Here is a 27,764-nt window from a genome sequence, read left to right on the forward strand (position 1 = left end):
GCAGTGAGTGGCAATGTAGGATGGAGAAAAGCACGGCGGGGTGGTCAGCATGGGGAGGTCAGGGAACATGCTGTGGCAATGTAGGATAGCTGTCTGAAAAACTTCGCGGGGTGGTGCGCATTTTATGGGTGTGTGTCACATTACATTCACAAGTAGGAGTGAGAAAAACATGGGGTGGTGTGAATCGGAGGGTCTGAATTAGGATAGGCAGTGAGTGGCAATGTAGGATAGAGAAAAGCACCGCGGGGTCGTCAGCATGGGGAGGTCAGGGAACATGCAGTGGCAGTGTAGGATAGGTTTCTGAAAAACATCGCGGGGTGGTGCGCATTGTATGGGTGTGTGTTACATTACATTCACTAGTAGGAGTGAGACAAAAAACACGGGGTGGTGCGCATTGTACAGGTGTGTATTACATTACATTCACTAGTAGGAGTGAGAAAAATATCACGGGGTGGTCTGAATCGGAGGGTCTGAATTAGGATAGGCAGTGAGTGGCAATGTAGGATGGAGAAAAGCACCGCGGGGTGGTCAGCATGGGGAGGTCAGGGAACATGCAGTGGCAATGTAGGATAGGTTTCTGAAAAACATCGCGGGGTGGTGCGCATTGTATGGGTGTGTGTTACATTACATTCACTAGTAGGATTGAGAAAAACAGCACGGGGTGGTGCGCATTGTATGGGTGTGTGTTACATTACATTCACTAGTAGGAGTGAGAAAAACATCACGGGGTGGTGTGAATCGGAGGGTCTGAATTAGGATAGGCAGTGAGTGGCAAGGTAGGATGGAGAAAAGCACCACGGGGTGGTCAGCATGGGGAGGTCAGGGAACATGCAGTGGCAATGTAGGATAGGTTTCTGAAAAACATCGCGGGGTGGTGCGCATTGTATGGGTGTGTGTTACATTACATTCACTAGTAGGAGTGAGAAAAACATCACGGGGTGGTGTGAATTGGAGGGCCTAAATTAGGATAGACAGTGAGTGGCAATGTAGAATGGAGAAAAGCACCGCGGGGTGGTCAGCATGGGGAGGTCAGTTAACATGCAGTGGCAATATAGGATAGGTTTCCAAAAAGCATCGCGGGGTGGTGCGCATTGTATGGGTGTGTGTTACATTACATTCACTAGTAGGAGTGAGAAAAACATCACGGGGTGGTGCGCATTGTATGGGTGGGTGTTACATTACATTCACTAGTAGGAGTGAGAAAAACATCACGGGCTGGTGTGAATCGGAGGGTCTGAATTAGGATAGGCAGTGAGTGGCAATGTAGGATGGAGAAAAGCACCGCGGGGTGGTCAGCATGGGGAGGGCAGGGAACATGCAGTGGCAATGTAGGATAGGTTTCTGGAAAACATCGCGGGGTGGTGCGCATTGTATGGGTGTGTGTTACATTACATTCACTAGTAGGAGTGAGAAAAACATCACAGGGTGGTGTGAATCGCAGGGTCTGAATTAGGATAGACAGTTAGTGGCAATGTAGCATGGAGAAAAGCACCGCGGGGTGGTCAGCATGGGGAGGTCAGGGAACGTGCTGTGGCAATGTAGGATAGGTTTCTGAAAAACATCGCTGGGTGGTGCGCATTGTATGGCTGTGTGTTACATTACATTTACTAGTAGGAGTGAGAAAAACATCACGGGGTGGTGCGCATTGTATGGGTGTGTGTTACATTACATTCACTAGTAGGAGTGACAAAAACATCACGGGGTGGTGTGAATCGGAGGGTCTGAATCAGGATAGGCAGTGAGTGGCAATGTAGGATGGAGAAAAGCACGGCGGGGTGGTCAGCATGGGGACGTCAGGGAACATGCAGTGGCAATGTAGGATAGCTTTCTGAAAAATTTCGCGGGGTGGTGCGCATTGTATGGGCGTGTGTTACATTACATTCACTTGTAGAAGTGAGAAAAACATCATGGGGTGGTGTTAATCGGAGGTTCTGAATTAGGATAGGCAGTGAGTGGCAATGTAGGATAGAGAAAAGCACCGCGGGGTCGTCAGCTTGGGGAGGTCAGGGAACATGCAGTGGCAGTGTAGGATAGGTTTCTGATATACATCGCGGGTTGGTGCGCATTGTATGGGTGTGTGTTACATTACATTCACTAGTAGGAGTGAGAAAAACATCACGGGGTGGTGTAAATTGGAGGGCCTAAATTAGGATAGGCAGTGAGTGGCAATGTAGAATGGAGAAAAGCACCGCGGGGTGGTCAGCATGGGGAGGTCAGGGAACATGCAGTGGCAATGTAGGATAGGTTCCTAAAAAACATCGCGGGGTGGTGCGCATTGTGTGGGTGTGTGTTACATTGCATTCACTAGTAGGAGTGAGAAAAACATCACGGGGTGGTGCGCATTGTATGGGTGGGTGTTACATTACATTCACTAGTAGGAGTGAGAAAAACATCACGGGGTGGTGTGAATCGGAGGGTCTGAATTAGGATAGGCAGTCAGTGGCAATGTAGGATGGAGACAAGCACCGCGGGGTGGTCAGCATGGGGAGGTCAGGGAACATGCAGTGGCAATGTAGGATAGGTTTGTGAGAAACATCGCGGGGTGGTGCGCATTGTATGGGTGTGTGTTACATTACATTCACTAGTAGGAGTGAGAAAAACATCACGAGGTGGTGCGCATTGTATGGGTGTGTGTTACATTACATTCACTACTAGGAGTGAGAAAAACATCACGGGGTGGTGTGAATGGGAGGTTCTGAATTAGGATAGGCAGTGAGTGGCAATGTAGGATGGAGAAAAGCACCACGGGGTGGTCAGCATATGGAGGTCAGGGAACATGCAGTGGCAATGTAGGATAGGTTTCTGAAAAACATCGCGGGGTGGTGCGCATTGTATGGGTGTGTGTTACATTACATTCACTAGTAGGAGTGAGAAAAACAGCACGGGGTGGTGCGCATTGTATGGGTGTGTGTTACATTACATTCACTAGTAGGAGTGAGAAAAGCATCACGGGGTGGTGTGAATCGGAGGGTCTGAATTAGGATAGGCAGTGAGTGGCAATGTAGGATGGAGAAAGGCACCGAGGGGTGGTCAGCATGGGGAGGTCAGGAAACATGCAGTGGCAATGTAGGATAGGTTTCTGAAAAACATCGCTGGGTGGTGCGCATTGTATGGCTGTGTGTTACATTACATTCACTAGTAGGAGTGAGAAAAACATCACAGGGTGGTGCGCATTGTATGGGTGTGTGTTACATTACATTCACTAGTAGGAGTGACAAAAACATCACGGGGTCGTGTGAATCGGAGGGTCTGAATTAGGATAGGCAGTGAGTGGCAATGTAGGATGGAGAAAAGCACGGCGGGGTGGTCAGCATGGGGAGGTCAGGGAACATGCTGTGGCAATGTAGGATAGCTTTCTGAAAAACTTCGCGGGGTGGTGCGCATTGTATGGGTGTGTGTCACATTACATTCACAAGTAGGAGTGAGAAAAACATGGGGTGGTGTGAATCGGAGGGTCTGAATTAGGATAGGCAGTGAGTGGCAATGTAGGATAGAGAAAAGCACCGCGGGGTCGTCAGCATGGGGAGGTCAGGGAACATGCAGTGGCAGTGTAGGATAGGTTTCTGAAAAACATCGCGGGGTGGTGCGCATTGTATGGGTGTGTGTTACATTACATTCACTAGTAGGAGTGAGACAAACAACATGGGGTGGTGCGCATTGTACGGGTGTGTGTTACATTACATTCACTAGTAGGAGTGAGAAAAATATCACGGGGTGGTCTGAATCGGAGGGTCTGAATTAGGATAGGCAGTGAGTGGCAATGTAGGATGGAGAAAAGCACCGCGGGGTGGTCAGCATGGGGAGGTCAGGGAACATGCTGTGGCAATGTAGGATAGCTGTCTGAAAAACTTCGCGGGGTGGTGCGCATTTTATGGGTGTGTGTCACATTACATTCACAAGTAGGAGTGAGAAAAACATGGGGTGGTGTGAATCGGAGGGTCTGAATTAGGATAGGCAGTGAGTGGCAATGTAGGATAGAGAAAAGCACCGCGGGGTCGTCAGCATGGGGAGGTCAGGGAACATGCAGTGGCAGTGTAGGATAGGTTTCTGAAAAACATCGCGGGGTGGTGCGCATTGTATGGGTGTGTGTTACATTACATTCACTAGTAGGAGTGAGACAAAAAACACGGGGTGGTGCGCATTGTACAGGTGTGTATTACATTACATTCACTAGTAGGAGTGAGAAAAATATCACGGGGTGGTCTGAATCGGAGGGTCTGAATTAGGATAGGCAGTGAGTGGCAATGTAGGATGGAGAAAAGTACCGCGGGGTGGTCAGCATGGGGAGGTCAGGGAACATGCAGTGGCAATGTAGGATAGGTTTCTGAAAAACATCGCGGGGTGGTGCGCATTGTATGGGTGTGTGTTACATTACATTCACTAGTAGGATTGAGAAAAACAGCACGGGGTGGTGCGCATTGTATGGGTGTGTGTTACATTACATTCACTAGTAGGAGTGAGAAAAACATCACGGGGTGGTGTGAATCGGAGGGTCTGAATTAGGATAGGCAGTGAGTGGCAAGGTAGGATGGAGAAAAGCACCACGGGGTGGTCAGCATGGGGAGGTCAGGGAACATGCAGTGGCAATGTAGGATAGGTTTCTGAAAAACATCGCGGGGTGGTGCGCATTGTATGGGTGTGTGTTACATTACATTCACTAGTAGGAGTGAGAAAAACATCACGGGGTGGTGTGAATTGGAGGGCCTAAATTAGGATAGACAGTGAGTGGCAATGTAGAATGGAGAAAAGCACCGCGGGGTGGTCAGCATGGGGAGGTCAGTTAACATGCAGTGGCAATATAGGATAGGTTTCCAAAAAGCATCGCGGGGTGGTGCGCATTGTATGGGTGTGTGTTACATTACATTCACTAGTAGGAGTGAGAAAAACATCACGGGCTGTTGTGAATCGGAGGGTCTGAATTAGGATAGGCAGTGAGTGGCAATGTAGGATGGAGAAAAGCACCGCGGGGTGGTCAGCATGGGGAGGTCAGGGAACATGCAGTGGCAATGTAGGATAGGTTTCTGGAAAACATCGCGGGGTGGTGCGCATTGTATGGGTGTGTGTTACATTACATTCACTAGTAGGAGTGAGAAAAACATCACAGGGTGGTGTGAATCGCAGGGTCTGAATTAGGATAGACAGTTAGTGGCAATGTAGCATGGAGACAAGCACCGCGGGGTGGTCAGCATGGGGAGGTCAGGGAACGTGCTGTGGCAATGTAGGATAGGTTTCTGAAAAACATCGCTGGGTGGTGCGCATTGTATGGCTGTGTGTTACATTACATTTACTAGTAGGAGTGAGAAAAACATCACGGGGTGGTGCGCATTGTATGGGTGTGTGTTACATTACATTCACTAGTAGGAGTGACAAAAACATCACGGGGTGGTGTGAATCGGAGGGTCTGAATCAGGATAGGCAGTGAGTGGCAATGTAGGATGGAGAAAAGCACGGCGGGGTGGTCAGCATGGGGACGTCAGGGAACATGCAGTGGCAATGTAGGATAGCTTTCTGAAAAATTTCGCGGGGTGGTGCGCATTGTATGGGCGTGTGTTACATTACATTCACTTGTAGAAGTGAGAAAAACATCATGGGGTGGTGTTAATCGGAGGTTCTGAATTAGGATAGGCAGTGAGTGGCAATGTAGGATAGAGAAAAGCACCGCGGGGTCGTCAGCTTGGGGAGGTCAGGGAACATGCAGTGGCAGTGTAGGATAGGTTTCTGATATACATCGCGGGTTGGTGCGCATTGTATGGGTGTGTGTTACATTACATTCACTAGTAGGAGTGAGAAAAACATCACGGGGTGGTGTGAATGGGAGGTTCTGAATTAGGAAAGGCAGTGAGTGGCAATGTAGGATGGAGAAAAGCACCGCGGGGTGGTCAGCATAGGGAGGTCAGGGAACATGCAGTGGCAATGTAGGATAGGTTTCTGAAAAACATCGCAGGGTGGTGCGCATTGTATGGGTGTGTGTTACATTACATTCACTAGTAGGAGTGAGAAAAACATCACGGGGTGGTGTGAATCGGAGGGTCTGAATTAGGATGGGCAGTGAGTGGCAATGTAGGATGGAGAAATGCACCGCGGGGTGGTCAGCATGGGGAGGTCAGGGAACATGCAGTGGCAATGTAGGATAGGTTTCTGAAAAACATCACGGGGTGGTGCGCATTGTATGGCTGTGTGTTACATTACATTCACTAGTAGGAGTGAGAAAAACATCACGGGGTGGTGCGCATTGTATGGGTGTGTGTTACATTACATTCACTAGTAGGAGTGACAAAAACATCACGGGGTCGTGTGAATCGGAGGGTCTGTATTAGGATAGGCAGTGATTGGCAATGTAGGATGGAGAAAAGCACGGCGGGGTGGTCAGCATGGGGAGGTCAGGGAACATGCTGTGGCAATGTAGGATAGCTTTCTGAAAAACTTCGCGGGGTGGTGCGCATTGTATGGGTGTGTGTCACATTACATTCACTAGTAGGAGTGAGAAAAACATGGGGTGGTGTGAATCGGAGTGTCTGAATTAGGATAGGCAGTGAGTGGCAATGTAGGATAGAGAAAAGCACCGCGGGGTCGTCAGCATGGTGAGGTCTGGGAATATGCAGTGGCAGTGTAGGATAGGTTTCTGAAAAACATCGCGGGGTGGTGCGATTGTATGGGTGTGTGTTACATTACATTCACTAGTAGGAGTGAGAAAAACCACACGGGGTGGTGCACATTGTACGGGTGTGTGTTACATTACATTCACTAGTAGAAGTGAGAAAAATATCACGGGGTGGTGTAAATCGGAGGGTCTGAATTAGGATAGGCAGTGAGTGGCAATATAGGATGGAGAAAAGCCCCGCGGGGTGGTCAGCATGTGGAGGTCAGGGAACATGCAGTGGCAATGTAGGATAGTTTTCTCAAAAACATCGCGGGGTGGTGCGCATTGTATGGGTGTGTGTTACATTGCATTCACTAGTAGGAGTGAGAAAAACATCACGGGGTGGTGCGCATTGTATGGGTGGGTGTTACATTACATTCACTAGTAGGAGTGAGAAAAACATCACGGGGTGGTGTGAATCGGAGGGTCTGAATTAGGATAGGCAGTGAGTGGCAATGTAGGATGGAGACAAGCACCGCGGGGTGGTCAGCATGGATAGGTCAGGGAACAAGCAGTGGCAATGTAGGATAGGTTTCTGAAAAACATCGCAGGGTGGTGCGCATTGTATGGGTGTGTGTTACATTACATTCACTAGTAGGAGTGAGAAAAACAGCACAGGGTGGTGCGCATTGTATGGGTGTGTGTTACATTACATTCACTAGTAGGAGTGAGAAAAACATCACGGGGTGGTGTGCATTGTATGGGTGTGTGTTACATTACATTCACTAGTAGGAGTGAGAAAACCATCACGGGGTCGTGTGAATCGGAGGTTCTGAATAAAGGATAGGCAGTGAGTGGCAATGTAGGATGGAGAAAAGCACCGTGGGATGGTCAGCATGGGGAGGTCAGGGAACATGCAGTGGCAATGTAGGATAGGTTTCTGAGAAACATCGCAGGGTGGTGCGCATTGTATGGGTGTGTGTTACATTACATTCACTAGTAGGAGTGAGAAAAACATCACGAGGTGGTGCGCATTGCATGGGTGTGTGTTACATTACATTCACTACTAGGAGTGAGAAAAACATCACGGGGTGGTGTGAATGGGAGGTTCTGAATTAGGATAGGCAGTGAGTGGCAATGTAGGATGGAGAAAAGCACCGCGGGGTGGTCAGCATAGGGAGGTCAGGGAACATGCAGTGGCAATGTAGGATAGGTTTCTGAAAAACATCGCAGGGTGGTGCGCATTGTATGGGTGTGTGTTACATTACATTCACTAGTAGGAGTGAGAAAAACAGCACAGGGTGGTGCGCATTGTATGGGTGTGTGTTACATTACATTCACTAGTAGGAGTGAGAAAAACATCACGGGGTGTTGTGAATCGGAGGGTCTGAATTAGGATAGGCAGTGAGTGGCAATGTAGGATGGAGAAAGGCACCGCGGGGTGGTCTGCATGGGGAGGTCAGGGAACATGCAGTGGCAATGTAGGATAGGTTTCTGAAAAACATCACGGGGTGGTGCGCATTGTATGACTGTGTGTTACATTACATTCACTAGTAGGAGTGAGAAAAACATCACGGGGTGGTGCGCATTGTATGGGTGTGTGTTACATTACATTCACTAGTAGGAGTGACAAAAACATCACGGGGTCGTGTGAATTGGAGGGTCTGAATTAGGATAGGCAGTGAGTGGCAATGTAGGATGGAGAATAGCACCGCGGGGTCGTCAGCATGGGGAGGTCAGGGAATATGCAGTGGCAGTGTAGGATAGGTTTCTGAAAAATATCGCGGGGTGGTGCGTATTGTATGGGTGTGTGTTACATTACATTCACTAGTAGGAGTGAGAAAAACCACACGGGGTGGTGCACATTGTACGGGTGTGTGTTACATTACATTCACTATTAGAAGTGAGAAAAATATCACAGGGTAGTGTAAATCGGAGGGTCTGAATTAGGATAGGCAGTGAGTGGCAATGTAGGATGGAGAAAAGCACCGCGGGGTTTTCCCCATGGGGAGGTCAGGGAACATGCAGTGGCTATGTAGGATAGGTTTCTGAAATACATCGCGGGTTGGTGCGCATTGTATGGGGGTGTTACATTATATTCACTAGTAGGAGGGACAAAAACATCACGGGGTGGTGCGCATTGTATGGGTGTGTGTTACATTACATTCACTAGTAGGAGTGAGAAAAACATCACGGGGTGGTGTGAATCGGAGGGTCTGAATTAGGATAGCCAGTGAGTGGCAATGTAGGATGGAGAAAAGCACCGCGGGGTGGTCAGCATGGGGAGGTCAGGGAACATGCAGTGGCAATGTAGGATAGGTTTCTGAAAAACATCGCGGGGTGGTGCGCATTGTATGGGTGTGTGTTACATTACATTCACTAGTAGGAGTGAGAAAAACATCACGGGGTGGTGCGAATTGGAGGGCCTAAATTAGGATAGGCTGTGAGTGGCAATGTAGAATGGAGAAAAGCACCGCGGGGTGGTCAGCATGGGGAGGTCAGGGAACATGCAGTGGCAATGTAGGATAGGTTTCTGGAAAATATCGCGGGGTGGTGCGCATTGTATGGGTGTGTGTTACATTACATTCACTAGTAGGAGTGAGAAAAACATCACGGGGTGGTGCGCATTGTATGGGTGTGTGTTACATTACATTCACTAGTAGGAGTGAGAAAAACATCACAGGGTGGTGTGAATCGCAGGGTCTGAATTAGGATAGACAGTGAGTGGCAATGTAGCATGGAGAAAAGCACCGCGGGGCGGTCAGCATGGGGAGGTCAGGGAACGTGCTGTGGCAATGTAGGATAGGTTTCTGAAAAACATCGCTGGGTGGTGCGCATTGTATGGCTGGGTGTTACATTACATTCACTAGTAGGAGTGAGAAAAACATCACGGGGTGGTGCGCATTGTATGGGTGTGTGTTACATTACATTCACTAGTAGGAGTGACAAAAACATCACGGGGTGGTGTGAATCGGAGGGTCTGAATTAGGATAGGCAGTTAGTGGCAATGTAGGATGGAGAAAAGCACGGCGGGGTGGTCAGCATGGGGAGGTCAGGGAACATGCAGTGGCAGTGTAGGATAGGTTTCTGAAAAACATAGCGGGGTGGTGCGCATTGTATGGGTGTGTGTTACATTACATTCACTAGTAGGAGTGAGAAAAACCACACGGGGTGGTGCACATTGTACGGGTGTGTGTTACATTACATTCACTAGTAGAAGTGAGAAAAATATCACGGGGTGGTGTAAATCGGAGGGTCTGAATTAGGATAGGCAGTGAGTGGCAATGTAGGATGGAGAAAAGCACCGCGGGGTTTTCAGCATGGGGAGGTCAGGGAACATGCAGTGGCAATGTAGGATAGGTTTCTGAAATACATCGCGGGGTGGTGCGCATTGTATGGGGGTGTTACATTACATTCACTAGTAGAAGTGAGAAAAACATCACGGGGTGGTGTGAATCGGATGGTCTGAATTAGGATAGGCGGTGAGTGGCAATATAGGATGGAGAAAAGCACCGCGGGGTGGTCAGCATGGGGAGGTCAGGGAACATGCTGTGGCAATGTAGGATAGGTTTCTGAAAAACATCGCGGGGTGGTGCGCATTGTATGGGTGTGTGTTACATTACATTCACTAGTAGGAGTGAGAAAAACATCACGGGGTGGTGTGAATTGGAGGGCCTAAATTAGGATAGGCAGTGAGTGGCAATGTAGAATGGAGAAAAGCACCGCGGGGTGGTCAGCATGGGGAGGTCAGGGAACATGCAATGGCAATGTAGGATAGGTTTCTAAAAAACATCGCGGGGTGGTGCGCATTGTATGGGTGTGTGTTACATTGCATTCACTAATAGGATTGAGAAAAACATCACGGGGTGGTGCGCATTGTATGGGTGGGTGTTACATTACATTCACTAGTAGGAGTGAGAAAAACATCACGGGGTTCTGTGAATCGGAGGGTCTGAATTAGGATAGGCAGTGAGTGGCAATGTAGGATGGAGACAAGCACCGCGGGGTGGTCAGCATGGGGAGGTCAGGGAACATGCAGTGGCAATGTAGGGTAGGTTTCTGAAAAACATCGAGGGGTGGTGTGCTTTGTATGGGTGTGTGTTACATTACATTCACTAGTAGGAGTGAGAAAAACATCACGGGGTGGTGCGCATTGTATGGGTGTGTGTTACATTACATTCACTATTAGGAGTGAGAAAACCATCATGGGGTCGTGTGAATCGGAGGTTCTGAATTAGGATAGGCAGTGAGTGGCAATGTAGGATGGAGAAAATCACCGCGGGATGGTCAGCATGGGGAGGTCAGGGAACATGCAGTGGCAATGTAGGATAGGTTTCTGAGAAACATCGCGGGGTGGTGCGCATTGTATGGGTGTGTGTTACATTACATTCACTAGTAGGAGTGAGAAAAACATCACGAGGTGGTGCGCATTGTATGGGTGTGTGTTACATTACATTCACTACTAGGAGTGAGAAAAACATCACAGGGTGGTGTGAATGGGAGGTTCTGAATTAGGATAGGCAGCGAGTGGCAATGTAGGATGGAGAAAAGCACCGCGGGGTGGTCAGCATAGGGAGGTCAGGGAACATGCAGTGGCAATGTAGGATAGGTTTCTGAAAAACATCGCAGGGTGGTGCGCATTGTATGGGTGTGTGTTACATTACATTCACTAGTAGGAGTGAGAAAATAGCACGGGGTGGTGCGCATTGTATGGGTGTGTGTTACATTACATTCACTAGTAGGAGTGAGAAAAACATCACGGGGTGGTGTGAATCGGAGGGTCTGAATTAGGATAGGCAGTGAGTGGCAATGTAGGATGGAGAAAGGCACCGCGGGGTGGTCAGCATGGGGAGGTCAGAGAACATGCAGTGGCAATGTAGGATAGGTTGCTGAAAAACATCGCGGGGTGGTGCGCATTGTATGGCTGTGTGTTATATTACATTCACTAGTAAGAGTGAGAAAAACATCACGGGGTGGTGCGCATTGTATGGGTGTGTGTTACATTACATTCACTATTAGGAGTGACAAAAACATCACGGGGTCGTGTGAATCGGAGGGTCTGAATTAGGATAGGCAGTGAGTGGCAATGTAGAATGGAGAAAAGCACGGCGGGGTGGTCAGCATGGGGAGGTCAGGGAACATGCTGTGGCAATGTAGGATAGCTTTCTGAAAAACTTCGCGGGGTGGTGCGCATTGTATGGGTGTGTGTCACATTACATTCACTAGTAGGAGTGAGAAAAACATGGGGTGGTGTGAATCGGAGTGTCTGAATTAGGATAGGCAGTGAGTGGCAATGTAGGATAGAGAAAAGCACCGCGGGGTCGTCAGCATGGGGAGGTCAGGGAATATGCAGTGGCAGTGTAGGATAGGTTTCTGAAAAACATCGCGGGGTGGTGCGCATTGTATGGGTGTGTGTTACATTACATTCACTAGTAGGAGTGAGAAAAACCACACGGGGTGGTGCACATTGTAAGGGTGTGTGTTACATTACATTCACTAGTAGAAGTGAGAAAAATATCACGGGGTGGTGTGAATCAGAGGGTCTGAATTAGGATAGGCAGTGAGTGGCAATGTAGGATGGAGAAAAGCACCGCGGGGTTTTCAGCATGGGGAGGTCAGGGAACATGCAGTGGCAATGTAGGATAGGTTTCTGAAATACATCGCGGGGTGGTGCGCATTGTATGGGGGTGTTACATTACATTCACTAGTAGGAGGGAGAAAAACATCACGGGGTGGTGCGCATTGTATGGGTGTGTGTTACATTACATTCACTAGTAGGAGTGAGAAAAACATCACGGGATGGTGTGAATCGGAGGGTCTGAATTAGGATAGGCAGTGAGTGGCAATGTAGGATGGAGAAAAGCACCGCGGGGTGGTCAGCATGGGGAGGTCAGGGAACATGCAGTGGCAATGTAGGGTAGGTTTCTGAAAAACATCGCGGGATGGTGCGCATTGTATGGGTGTGTGTTACATTACATTCACTAGTAGGAGTGAGAAAAACATCACGGGGTGGTGTGAATTGGAGGGCCTAAATTAGGATAGGCAGTGAGTGGCAATGTAGAATGGAGAAAAGCACCGCGGGGTGGTCAGCATGGGGAGGTCAGGGAACATGCAGTGCAATGTAGGATAGGTTTCTAAAAAACATCGCGGGGTGGTGCACATTGTATGGGTGTGTGTTACATTGCATTCACTAGTAGGAGTGAGAAAAACATCACGGGGTGGTGCGCATTGTATGGGTGGGTGTTACATTACATTCACTAGTAGGAGTGAGAAAAACATCACGGTGTGGTGTGAATCGGAGGGTCTGAATTAGGATAGGCAGTCAGTGGCAATGTAGGATGGAGACAAGCACCGCGGGGTGGTCAGCATGGGGAGGTCAGGGAACATGCAGTGGCAATGTAGGATAGGTTTCTGAAAAACATCGCGGGGTGGTGTGCATTGTATGGGTGTGTGTTACATTATATTCACTAGTAGGAGTGAGAAAAACATCACGGGGTGGTGCGCATTGTATGGGTGTGTGTTACATTACATTCACTAGTAGGAGTGAGAAAAACATCACGGGGTCGTGTGAATCGGAGGTTCTGAATTAGGATAGGCAGTGAGTGGCAATGTAGGATGGAGAAAAGCACCGCGGGATGGTCAGCATGGGGAGGTCAGGGAACATGCAGTGGCAATGTAGGATAGGTTTCTGAGAAACATCGCGGGGTGGTGCGCATTGTATGTGTGTGTGTTACATTACATTCACTAGTAGGAGTGAGAAAAACATCACGAGGTGGTGCGCATTGTATGGGTGTGTGTTACATTACATTCACTACTAGGAGTGAGAAAAACATCACGGGGTGGTGTGAATTGGAGGGCCTAAATTAGGATAGGCAGTGAGTGGCAATGTAGAATGGAGAAAAGCACCGCGGGGTGGTCAGCATGGGGAGGTCAGGGAACATGCAGTGGCAATGTAGGATAGGTTTCTAAAAAACATCGCGGGGTGGTGCACATTGTATGGGTGTGTGTTACATTGCATTCACTAGTAGGAGTGAGAAAAACATCACGGGGTGGTGCGTATTGTATGGGTGGGTGTTACATTACATTCACTAGTAGGAGTGAGAAAAACATCACGGTGTGGTGTGAATCGGAGGGTCTGAATTAGGATAGGCAGTCAGTGGCAATGTAGGATGGAGAAAAGCACCGTGGGATGGTCAGCATGGGGAGGTCAGGGAACATGCAGTGGCAATGTAGGATAGGTTTCTGAGAAACATCGCAGGGTGGTGCGCATTGTATGGGTGTGTGTTACATTACATTCACTAGTAGGAGTGAGAAAAACATCACGAGGTGGTGCGCATTGCATGGGTGTGTGTTACATTACATTCACTACTAGGAGTGAGAAAAACATCACGGGGTGGTGTGAATGGGAGGTTCTGAATTAGGATAGGCAGTGAGTGGCAATGTAGGATGGAGAAAAGCACCGCGGGGTGGTCAGCATAGGGAGGTCAGGGAACATGCAGTGGCAATGTAGGATAGGTTTCTGAAAAACATCGCAGGGTGGTGCGCATTGTATGGGTGTGTGTTACATTACATTCACTAGTAGGAGTGAGAAAAACAGCACAGGGTGGTGCGCATTGTATGGGTGTGTGTTACATTACATTCACTAGTAGGAGTGAGAAAAACATCACGGGGTGTTGTGAATCGGAGGGTCTGAATTAGGATAGGCAGTGAGTGGCAATGTAGGATGGAGAAAGGCACCGCGGGGTGGTCTGCATGGGGAGGTCAGGGAACATGCAGTGGCAATGTAGGATAGGTTTCTGAAAAACATCACGGGGTGGTGCGCATTGTATGACTGTGTGTTACATTACATTCACTAGTAGGAGTGAGAAAAACATCACGGGGTGGTGCGCATTGTATGGGTGTGTGTTACATTACATTCACTAGTAGGAGTGACAAAAACATCACGGGGTCGTGTGAATTGGAGGGTCTGAATTAGGATAGGCAGTGAGTGGCAATGTAGGATGGAGAATAGCACCGCGGGGTCGTCAGCATGGGGAGGTCAGGGAATATGCAGTGGCAGTGTAGGATAGGTTTCTGAAAAATATCGCGGGGTGGTGCGTATTGTATGGGTGTGTGTTACATTACATTCACTAGTAGGAGTGAGAAAAACCACACGGGGTGGTGCACATTGTACGGGTGTGTGTTACATTACATTCACTATTAGAAGTGAGAAAAATATCACAGGGTAGTGTAAATCGGAGGGTCTGAATTAGGATAGGCAGTGAGTGGCAATGTAGGATGGAGAAAAGCACCGCGGGGTTTTCCCCATGGGGAGGTCAGGGAACATGCAGTGGCTATGTAGGATAGGTTTCTGAAATACATCGCGGGTTGGTGCGCATTGTATGGGGGTGTTACATTATATTCACTAGTAGGAGGGACAAAAACATCACGGGGTGGTGCGCATTGTATGGGTGTGTGTTACATTACATTCACTAGTAGGAGTGAGAAAAACATCACGGGGTGGTGTGAATCGGAGGGTCTGAATTAGGATAGCCAGTGAGTGGCAATGTAGGATGGAGAAAAGCACCGCGGGGTGGTCAGCATGGGGAGGTCAGGGAACATGCAATGGCAATGTAGGATAGGTTTCTGAAAAACATCGCGGGGTGGTGCGCATTGTATGGGTGTGTGTTACATTACATTCACTAGTAGGAGTGAGAAAAACATCACGGGGTGGTGCGAATTGGAGGGCCTAAATTAGGATAGGCTGTGAGTGGCAATGTAGAATGGAGAAAAGCACCGCGGGGTGGTCAGCATGGGGAGGTCAGGGAACATGCAGTGGCAATGTAGGATAGGTTTCTGGAAAATATCGCGGGGTGGTGCGCATTGTATGGGTGTGTGTTACATTACATTCACTAGTAGGAGTGAGAAAAACATCACGGGGTGGTGCGCATTGTATGGGTGTGTGTTACATTACATTCACTAGTAGGAGTGAGAAAAACATCACAGGGTGGTGTGAATCGCAGGGTCTGAATTAGGATAGACAGTGAGTGGCAATGTAGCATGGAGAAAAGCACCGCGGGGCGGTCAGCATGGGGAGGTCAGGGAACGTGCTGTGGCAATGTAGGATAGGTTTCTGAAAAACATCGCTGGGTGGTGCGCATTGTATGGCTGGGTGTTACATTACATTCACTAGTAGGAGTGAGAAAAACATCACGGGGTGGTGCGCATTGTATGGGTGTGTGTTACATTACATTCACTAGTAGGAGTGACAAAAACATCACGGGGTGGTGTGAATCGGAGGGTCTGAATTAGGATAGGCAGTTAGTGGCAATGTAGGATGGAGAAAAGCACGGCGGGGTGGTCAGCATGGGGAGGTCAGGGAACATGCAGTGGCAATGTAGGATAGCTTTCTGAAAAATTTCGCGGGGTGGTTCGCATTGTATGGGTGTGTGTTACATTACATTCACTAGTAGAAGTGAGAAAAACATCATGGGGTGGTGTGATTCGGAGGGTCTGAATTAGGATAGGCAGTGAGTGGCAATGTAGGATAGAGAAAAGCACCGCGGGGTCGTCAGCATGGGGAGGTCAGGGAACATGCAGTGGCAGTGTAGGATAGGTTTCTGAAAAACATAGCGGGGTGGTGCGCATTGTATGGGTGTGTGTTACATTACATTCACTAGTAGGAGTGAGAAAAACCACACGGGGTGGTGCACATTGTACGGGTGTGTGTTACATTACATTCACTAGTAGAAGTGAGAAAAATATCACGGGGTGGTGTAAATCGGAGGGTCTGAATTAGGATAGGCAGTGAGTGGCAATGTAGGATGGAGAAAAGCACCGCGGGGTTTTCAGCATGGGGAGGTCAGGGAACATGCAGTGGCAATGTAGGATAGGTTTCTGAAATACATCGCGGGGTGGTGCGCATTGTATGGGGGTGTTACATTACATTCACTAGTAGAAGTGAGAAAAACATCACGGGGTGGTGTGAATCGGATGGTCTGAATTAGGATAGGCGGTGAGTGGCAATATAGGATGGAGAAAAGCACCGCGGGGTGGTCAGCATGGGGAGGTCAGGGAACATGCTGTGGCAATGTAGGATAGGTTTCTGAAAAACATCGCGGGGTGGTGCGCATTGTATGGGTGTGTGTTACATTACATTCACTAGTAGGAGTGAGAAAAACATCACGGGGTGGTGTGAATTGGAGGGCCTAAATTAGGATAGGCAGTGAGTGGCAATGTAGAATGGAGAAAAGCACCGCGGGGTGGTCAGCATGGGGAGGTCAGGGAACATGCAATGGCAATGTAGGATAGGTTTCTAAAAAACATCGCGGGGTGGTGCGCATTGTATGGGTGTGTGTTACATTGCATTCACTAATAGGATTGAGAAAAACATCACGGGGTGGTGCGCATTGTATGGGTGGGTGTTACATTACATTCACTAGTAGGAGTGAGAAAAACATCACGGGGTTCTGTGAATCGGAGGGTCTGAATTAGGATAGGCAGTGAGTGGCAATGTAGGATGGAGACAAGCACCGCGGGGTGGTCAGCATGGGGAGGTCAGGGAACATGCAGTGGCAATGTAGGGTAGGTTTCTGAAAAACATCGAGGGGTGGTGTGCTTTGTATGGGTGTGTGTTACATTACATTCACTAGTAGGAGTGAGAAAAACATCACGGGGTGGTGCGCATTGTATGGGTGTGTGTTACATTACATTCACTATTAGGAGTGAGAAAACCATCATGGGGTCGTGTGAATCGGAGGTTCTGAATTAGGATAGGCAGTGAGTGGCAATGTAGGATGGAGAAAATCACCGCGGGATGGTCAGCATGGGGAGGTCAGGGAACATGCAGTGGCAATGTAGGATAGGTTTCTGAGAAACATCGCGGGGTGGTGCGCATTGTATGGGTGTGTGTTACATTACATTCACTAGTAGGAGTGAGAAAAACATCACGAGGTGGTGCGCATTGTATGGGTGTGTGTTACATTACATTCACTACTAGGAGTGAGAAAAACATCACAGGGTGGTGTGAATGGGAGGTTCTGAATTAGGATAGGCAGCGAGTGGCAATGTAGGATGGAGAAAAGCACCGCGGGGTGGTCAGCATAGGGAGGTCAGGGAACATGCAGTGGCAATGTAGGATAGGTTTCTGAAAAACATCGCAGGGTGGTGCGCATTGTATGGGTGTGTGTTACATTACATTCACTAGTAGGAGTGAGAAAATAGCACGGGGTGGTGCGCATTGTATGGGTGTGTGTTACATTACATTCACTAGTAGGAGTGAGAAAAACATCACGGGGTGGTGTGAATCGGAGGGTCTGAATTAGGATAGGCAGTGAGTGGCAATGTAGGATGGAGAAAGGCACCGCGGGGTGGTCAGCATGGGGAGGTCAGAGAACATGCAGTGGCAATGTAGGATAGGTTGCTGAAAAACATCGCGGGGTGGTGCGCATTGTATGGCTGTGTGTTATATTACATTCACTAGTAGGAGTGAGAAAAACATCACGGGGTGGTGCGCATTGTATGGGTGTGTGTTACATTACATTCACTATTAGGAGTGACAAAAACATCACGGGGTCGTGTGAATCGGAGGGTCTGAATTAGGATAGGCAGTGAGTGGCAATGTAGAATGGAGAAAAGCACGGCGGGGTGGTCAGCATGGGGAGGTCAGGGAACATGCTGTGGCAATGTAGGATAGCTTTCTGAAAAACTTCGCGGGGTGGTGCGCATTGTATGGGTGTGTGTCACATTACATTCACTAGTAGGAGTGAGAAAAACATGGGGTGGTGTGAATCGGAGTGTCTGAATTAGGATAGGCAGTGAGTGGCAATGTAGGATAGAGAAAAGCACCGCGGGGTCGTCAGCATGGGGAGGTCAGGGAATATGCAGTGGCAGTGTAGGATAGGTTTCTGAAAAACATCGCGGGGTGGTGCGCATTGTATGGGTGTGTGTTACATTACATTCACTAGTAGGAGTGAGAAAAACCACACGGGGTGGTGCACATTGTAAGGGTGTGTGTTACATTACATTCACTAGTAGAAGTGAGAAAAATATCACGGGGTGGTGTGAATCAGAGGGTCTGAATTAGGATAGGCAGTGAGTGGCAATGTAGGATGGAGAAAAGCACCGCGGGGTTTTCAGCATGGGGAGGTCAGGGAACATGCAGTGGCAATGTAGGATAGGTTTCTGAAATACATCGCGGGGTGGTGCGCATTGTATGGGGGTGTTACATTACATTCACTCGTAGGAGGGAGAAAAACATCACGGGGTCGTGCGCATTGTATGGGTGTGTGTTACATTACATTCACTAGTAGGAGTGAGAAAAACATCACGGGATGGTGTGAATCGGAGGGTCTGAATTAGGATAGGCAGTGAGTGGCAATGTAGGATGGAGAAAAGCACCGCGGGGTGGTCAGCATGGGGAGGTCAGGGAACATGCAGTGGCAATGTAGGGTAGGTTTCTGAAAAACATCGCGGGATGGTGCGCATTGTATGGGTGTGTGTTACATTACATTCACTAGTAGGAGTGAGAAAAACATCACGGGGTGGTGTGAATTGGAGGGCCTAAATTAGGATAGGCAGTGAGTGGCAATGTAGAATGGAGAAAAGCACCGCGGGGTGGTCAGCATGGGGAGGTCAGGGAACATGCAGTGCAATGTAGGATAGGTTTCTAAAAAACATCGCGGGGTGGTGCACATTGTATGGGTGTGTGTTACATTGCATTCACTAGTAGGAGTGAGAAAAACATCACGGGGTGGTGCGCATTGTATGGGTGGGTGTTACATTACATTCACTAGTAGGAGTGAGAAAAACATCACGGTGTGGTGTGAATCGGAGGGTCTGAATTAGGATAGGCAGTCAGTGGCAATGTAGGATGGAGACAAGCACCGCGGGGTGGTCAGCATGGGGAGGTCAGGGAACATGCAGTGGCAATGTAGGATAGGTTTCTGAAAAACATCGCGGGGTGGTGTGCATTGTATGGGTGTGTGTTACATTATATTCACTAGTAGGAGTGAGAAAAACATCACGGGGTGGTGCGCATTGTATGGGTGTGTGTTACATTACATTCACTAGTAGGAGTGAGAAAAACATCACGGGGTCGTGTGAATCGGAGGTTCTGAATTAGGATAGGCAGTGAGTGGCAATGTAGGATGGAGAAAAGCACCGCGGGATGGTCAGCATGGGGAGGTCAGGGAACATGCAGTGGCAATGTAGGATAGGTTTCTGAGAAACATCGCGGGGTGGTGCGCATTGTATGTGTGTGTGTTACATTACATTCACTAGTAGGAGTGAGAAAAACATCACGAGGTGGTGCGCATTGTATGGGTGTGTGTTACATTACATTCACTACTAGGAGTGAGAAAAACATCACGGGGTGGTGTGAATTGGAGGGCCTAAATTAGGATAGGCAGTGAGTGGCAATGTAGAATGGAGAAAAGCACCGCGGGGTGGTCAGCATGGGGAGGTCAGGGAACATGCAGTGGCAATGTAGGATAGGTTTCTAAAAAACATCGCGGGGTGGTGCACATTGTATGGGTGTGTGTTACATTGCATTCACTAGTAGGAGTGAGAAAAACATCACGGGGTGGTGCGCATTGTATGGGTGGGTGTTACATTACATTCACTAGTAGGAGTGAGAAAAACATCACGGTGTGGTGTGAATCGGAGGGTCTGAATTAGGATAGGCAGTCAGTGGCAATGTAGGATGGAGACAAGCACCGCGGGGTGGTCAGCATGGGGAGGTCAGGGAACATGCAGTGGCAATGTAGGATAGGTTTCTGAAAAACGTCGCGGGGTGGTGCGCATTGTATGGGTGTGTGTTACATTACATTCACTAGTAGGAGTGAGAAAAACAGCACGGGGTGGTGCGCATTGTATGGGTGTGTGTTACATTACATTCACCAGTAGGAGTGAGAAAAACATCACGGGGTGGTGTGAATCGGAGGGTCTGAATTACGATAGGCAGTGAGTGGCAAGGTAGGATGGAGAAAAGCACCACGGGGTGGTCAGCATGGGGAGGTCAGGGAACATGCAGTGGCAATGTAGGATAGGTTTCTGAAAAACATCGCGGGGTGGTGCGCATTGTATGGGTGTGTGTTACATTACATTCACTAGTAGGAGTGAGAAAAACATCACGGGGTGGTGTGAATTGGAGGGCCTAAATTAGGATAGGCAGTGAGTGGCAATGTAGAATGGAGAAAAGCACCGCGGGGTGGTCAGCATGGGGAGGTCAGTTAACATGCAGTGGCAATATAGGATAGGTTTCTAAAAAGCATCGCGGGGTGGTGCGCATTGTATGGGTGTGTGTTACATTACATTCACTAGTAGGAGTGAGAAAAACATCACGGGGTGGTGCGCATTGTATGGGTGGGTGTTACATTACATTCACTAGTAGGAGTGAGAAAAACATCACGGGCTGGTGTGAATCGGAGGGTCTGAATTAGGATAGGCAGTGAGTGGCAATGTAGGATGGAGAAAAGCACCGCGGGGTGGTCAGCATGGGGAGGTCAGGGAACATGCAGTGGCAATGTAGGATAGGTTTCTGAAAAACATCGCGGGGTGGTGCGCATTGTATGGGTGTGTGTTACATTACATTCACTAGTAGGAGTGAGAAAAACATCACGGGGTGGTGCGCATTGTATGGGTGTGTGTTACATTACATTCACTAGTAGGAGTGAGAAAACCATCACGGGGTCGTGTGAATCGGAGGTTCTGAATTAGGATAGGCAGTGAGTGGCAATGTAGGATGGAGAAAAGCACCGCGGGGTGGTCAGCATGGGGAGGTCAGGGAACATGCAGTGGCAATGTAGGATAGGATTCTGAGAAACATCGCGGGGTGGTGCGCATTGTATGGGTGTGTGTTACATTACATTCACTAGTAGGAGTGAGAAAAACATCACGAGGTGGTGCGCATTGCATGGGTGTGTGTTACATTACATTCACTACTAGGAGTGAGAAAAACATCACGGGGTGGTGTGAATGGGAGGTTCTGAATTAGGAAAGGCAGTGAGTGGCAATGTAGGATGGAGAAAAGCACCGCGGGGTGGTCAGCATAGGGAGGTCAGGGAACATGCAGTGGCAATGTAGGATAGGTTTCTGAAAAACATCGCAGGGTGGTGCGCATTGTATGGGTGTGTGTTACATTACATTCACTAGTAGGAGTGAGAAAAACAGCACGGGGTGGTGCGCATTGTATGGGTGTGTGTTACATTACATTCACTAGTAGGAGTGAGAAAAACATCACGGGGTGGTGTGAATCGGAGGGTCTGAATTAGGATAGGCAGTGAGTGGCAATGTAGGATGGAGAAATGCACCGCGGGGTGGTCAGCATGGGGAGGTCAGGGAACATGCAGTGGCAATGTAGGATAGGTTTCTGAAAAACATCACGGGGTGGTGCGCATTGTATGGCTGTGTGTTACATTACATTCACTAGTAGGAGTGAGAAAAACATCACGGGGTGGTGCGCATTGTATGGGTGTGTGTTACATTACATTCACTAGTAGGAGTGACAAAAACATCACGGGGTCGTGTGAATCGGAGGGTCTGTATTAGGATAGGCAGTGATTGGCAATGTAGGATGGAGAAAAGCACGGCGGGGTGGTCAGCATGGGGAGGTCAGGGAACATGCTGTGGCAATGTAGGATAGCTTTCTGAAAAACTTCGCGGGGTGGTGCGCATTGTATGGGTGTGTGTCACATTACATTCACTAGTAGGAGTGAGAAAAACATGGGGTGGTGTGAATCGGAGTGTCTGAATTAGGATAGGCAGTGAGTGGCAATGTAGGATAGAGAAAAGCACCGCGGGGTCGTCAGCATGGTGAGGTCAGGGAATATGCAGTGGCAGTGTAGGATAGGTTTCTGAAAAACATCGCGGGGTGGTGCGCATTGTATGGGTGTGTGTTACATTACATTCACTAGTAGGAGTGAGAAAAACCACACGGGGTGGTGCACATTGTACGGGTGTGTGTTACATTACATTCACTAGTAGAAGTGAGAAAAATATCACGGGTGGTGTAAATCGGAGGGTCTGAATTAGGATAGGCAGTGAGTGGCAATATAGGATGGAGAAAAGCCCCGCGGGGTGGTCAGCATGTGGAGGTCAGGGAACATGCAGTGGCAATGTAGGATAGTTTTCTCAAAAACATCGCGGGGTGGTGCGCATTTTATGGGTGTGTGTTACATTGCATTCACTAGTAGGAGTGAGAAAAACATCACGGGGTGGTGCGCATTGTATGCGTGGGTGTTACATTACATTCACTAGTAGGAGTGAGAAAAACATCACGGGGTGGTGTGAATCGGAGGGTCTGAATTAGGATAGGCAGTGAGTGGCAATGTAGGATGGAGACAAGCACCGCGGGGTGGTCAGCATGGATAGGTCAGGGAACAAGCAGTGGCAATGTAGGATAGGTTTCTGAAAAACATCGCAGGGTGGTGCGCATTGTATGGGTGTGTGTTACATTACATTCACTAGTAGGAGTGAGAAAAACAGCACAGGGTGGTGCGCATTGTATGGGTGTGTGTTACATTACATTCACTAGTAGGAGTGAGAAAAACATCACGGGGTGGTGTGCATTGTATGGGTGTGTGTTACATTACATTCACTAGTAGGAGTGAGAAAACCATCACGGGGTCGTGTGAATCGGAGGTTGTGAATAAAGGATAGGCAGTGAGTGGCAATGTAGGATGGAGAAAAGCACCGTGGGATGGTCAGCATGGGGAGGTCAGGGAACATGCAGTGGCAATGTAGGATAGGTTTCTGAGAAACATCGCAGGGTGGTGCGCATTGTATGGGTGTGTGTTACATTACATTCACTAGTAGGAGTGAGAAAAACATCACGAGGTGGTGCGCATTGCATGGGTGTGTGTTACATTACATTCACTACTAGGAGTGAGAAAAACATCACGGGGTGGTGTGAATGGGAGGTTCTGAATTAGGATAGGCAGTGAGTGGCAATGTAGGATGGAGAAAAGCACCGCGGGGTGGTCAGCATGGGGAGGTCAGGGAACATGCTGTGGCAATGTAGGATAGCTGTCTGAAAAACTTCGCGGGGTGGTGCGCATTTTATGGGTGTGTGTCACATTACATTCACAAGTAGGAGTGAGAAAAACATGGGGTGGTGTGAATCGGAGGGTCTGAATTAGGATAGGCAGTGAGTGGCAATGTAGGATAGAGAAAAGCACCGCGGGGTCGTCAGCATGGGGAGGTCAGGGAACATGCAGTGGCAGTGTAGGATAGGTTTCTGAAAAACATCGCGGGGTGGTGCGCATTGTATGGGTGTGTGTTACATTACATTCACTAGTAGGAGTGAGACAAAAAACACGGGGTGGTGCGCATTGTACAGGTGTGTATTACATTACATTCACTAGTAGGAGTGAGAAAAATATCACGGGGTGGTCTGAATCGGAGGGTCTGAATTAGGATAGGCAGTGAGTGGCAATGTAGGATGGAGAAAAGCACCGCGGGGTGGTCAGCATGGGGAGGTCAGGGAACATGCAGTGGCAATGTAGGATAGGTTTCTGAAAAACATCGCGGGGTGGTGCGCATTGTATGGGTGTGTGTTACATTACATTCACTAGTAGGATTGAGAAAAACAGCACGGGGTGGTGCGCATTGTATGGGTGTGTGTTACATTACATTCACTAGTAGGAGTGAGAAAAACATCACGGGGTGGTGTGAATCGGAGGGTCTGAATTAGGATAGGCAGTGAGTGGCAAGGTAGGATGGAGAAAAGCACCACGGGGTGGTCAGCATGGGGAGGTCAGGGAACATGCAGTGGCAATGTAGGATAGGTTTCTGAAAAACATCGCGGGGTGGTGCGCATTGTATGGGTGTGTGTTACATTACATTCACTAGTAGGAGTGAGAAAAACATCACGGGGTGGTGTGAATTGGAGGGCCTAAATTAGGATAGACAGTGAGTGGCAATGTAGAATGGAGAAAAGCACCGCGGGGTGGTCAGCATGGGGAGGTCAGTTAACATGCAGTGGCAATATAGGATAGGTTTCCAAAAAGCATCGCGGGGTGGTGCGCATTGTATGGGTGTGTGTTACATTACATTCACTAGTAGGAGTGAGAAAAACATCACGGGGTGGTGCGCATTGTATGGGTGGGTGTTACATTACATTCACTAGTAGGAGTGAGAAAAACATCACGGGCTGTTGTGAATCGGAGGGTCTGAATTAGGATAGGCAGTGAGTGGCAATGTAGGATGGAGAAAAGCACCGCGGGGTGGTCAGCATGGGGAGGTCAGGGAACATGCAGTGGCAATGTAGGATAGGTTTCTGGAAAACATCGCGGGGTGGTGCGCATTGTATGGGTGTGTGTTACATTACATTCACTAGTAGGAGTGAGAAAAACATCACAGGGTGGTGTGAATCGCAGGGTCTGAATTAGGATAGACAGTTAGTGGCAATGTAGCATGGAGACAAGCACCGCGGGGTGGTCAGCATGGGGAGGTCAGGGAACGTGCTGTGGCAATGTAGGATAGGTTTCTGAAAAACATCGCTGGGTGGTGCGCATTGTATGGCTGTGTGTTACATTACATTTACTAGTAGGAGTGAGAAAAACATCACGGGGTGGTGCGCATTGTATGGGTGTGTGTTACATTACATTCACTAGTAGGAGTGACAAAAACATCACGGGGTGGTGTGAATCGGAGGGTCTGAATCAGGATAGGCAGTGAGTGGCAATGTAGGATGGAGAAAAGCACGGCGGGGTGGTCAGCATGGGGACGTCAGGGAACATGCAGTGGCAATGTAGGATAGCTTTCTGAAAAATTTCGCGGGGTGGTGCGCATTGTATGGGCGTGTGTTACATTACATTCACTTGTAGAAGTGAGAAAAACATCATGGGGTGGTGTTAATCGGAGGTTCTGAATTAGGATAGGCAGTGAGTGGCAATGTAGGATAGAGAAAAGCACCGCGGGGTCGTCAGCTTGGGGAGGTCAGGGAACATGCAGTGGCAGTGTAGGATAGGTTTCTGATATACATCGCGGGTTGGTGCGCATTGTATGGGTGTGTGTTACATTACATTCACTAGTAGGAGTGAGAAAAACATCACGAGGTGGTGCGCATTGCATGGGTGTGTGTTACATTACATTCACTACTAGGAGTGAGAAAAACATCACGGGGTGGTGTGAATGGGAGGTTCTGAATTAGGAAAGGCAGTGAGTGGCAATGTAGGATGGAGAAAAGCACCGCGGGGTGGTCAGCATAGGGAGGTCAGGGAACATGCAGTGGCAATGTAGGATAGGTTTCTGAAAAACATCGCAGGGTGGTGCGCATTGTATGGGTGTGTGTTACATTACATTCACTAGTAGGAGTGAGAAAAACATCACGGGGTGGTGTGAATCGGAGGGTCTGAATTAGGATAGGCAGTGAGTGGCAATGTAGGATGGAGAAATGCACCGCGGGGTGGTCAGCATGGGGAGGTCAGGGAACATGCAGTGGCAATGTAGGATAGGTTTCTGAAAAACATCACGGGGTGGTGCGCATTGTATGGCTGTGTGTTACATTACATTCACTAGTAGGAGTGAGAAAAACATCACGGGGTGGTGCGCATTGTATGGGTGTGTGTTACATTACATTCACTAGTAGGAGTGACAAAAACATCACGGGGTCGTGTGAATCGGAGGGACTGTATTAGGATAGGCAGTGATTGGCAATGTAGGATGGAGAAATGCACGGCGGGGTGGTCAGCATGGGGAGGTCAGGGAACATGCTGTGGCAATGTAGGATAGCTTTCTGAAAAACTTCGCGGGGTGGTGCGCATTGTATGGGTGTGTGTCACATTACATTCACTAGTAGGAGTGAGAAAAACATGGGGTGGTGTGAATCGGAGTGTCTGAATTAGGATAGGCAGTGAGTGGCAATGTAGGATAGAGAAAAGCACCGCGGGGTCGTCAGCATGGTGAGGTCAGGGAATATGCAGTGGCAGTGTAGGATAGGTTTCTGAAAAACATGGCGGGGTGGTGCGATTGTATGGGTGTGTGTTACATTACATTCACTAGTAGGAGTGAGAAAAACCACACGGGGTGGTGCACATTGTACGGGTGTGTGTTACATTACATTCACTAGTAGAAGTGAGAAAAATATCACGGGGTGGTGTAAATCGGAGGGTCTGAATTAGGATAGGCAGTGAGTGGCAATATAGGATGGAGAAAAGCCCCGCGGGGTGGTCAGCATGTGGAGGTCAGGGAACATGCAGTGGCAATGTAGGATAGTTTTCTCAAAAACATCGCGGGGTGGTGCGCATTGTATGGGTGTGTGTTACATTGCATTCACTAGTAGGAGTGAGAAAAACATCACGGGGTGGTGCGCATTGTATGGGTGGGTGTTACATTACATTCACTAGTAGGAGTGAGAAAAACATCACGGGGTGGTGTGAATCGGAGGGTCTGAATTAGGATAGGCAGTGAGTGGCAATGTAGGATGGAGACAAGCACCGCGGGGTGGTCAGCATGGATAGGTCAGGGAACAAGCAGTGGCAATGTAGGATAGGTTTCTGAAAAACATCGCAGGGTTGTGCGCATTGTATGGGTGTGTGTTACATTACATTCACTAGTAGGAGTGAGAAAAACAGCACAGGGTGGTGCGCATTGTATGGGTGTGTGTTACATTACATTCACTAGTAGGAGTGAGAAAAACATCACGGGGTGGTGTGCATTGTATGGGTGTGTGTTACATTACATTCACTAGTAGGAGTGAGAAAACCATCACGGGGTCGTGTGAATCGGAGGTTCTGAATAAAGGATAGGCAGTGAGTGGCAATGTAGGATGGAGAAAAGCACCGTGGGATGGTCAGCATGGGGAGGTCAGGGAACATGCAGTGGCAATGTAGGATAGGTTTCTGAGAAACATCGCAGGGTGGTGCGCATTGTATGGGTGTGTGTTACATTACATTCACTAGTAGGAGTGAGAAAAACATCACGAGGTGGTGCGCATTGCATGGGTGTGTGTTACATTACATTCACTACTAGGAGTGAGAAAAACATCACGGGGTGGTGTGAATGGGAGGTTCTGAATTAGGATAGGCAGTGAGTGACAATGTAGGATGGAGAAAAGCACCGCGGGGTGGTCAGCATAGGGAGGTCAGGGAACATGCAGTGGCAATGTAGGATAGGTTTCTGAAAAACATCGCAGGGTGGTGCGCATTGTATGGGTGTGTGTTACATTACATTCACTAGTAGGAGTGAGAAAAACAGCACAGGG

Source organism: Cavia porcellus, unplaced genomic scaffold, assembly GCF_034190915.1.
Source record: "Cavia porcellus strain 051 isolate PalLab524CR breed Dunkin Hartley unplaced genomic scaffold, mCavPor4.1 scaffold_31, whole genome shotgun sequence".
In the NCBI taxonomy this organism is placed as follows: domain Eukaryota; kingdom Metazoa; phylum Chordata; class Mammalia; order Rodentia; family Caviidae; genus Cavia; species Cavia porcellus.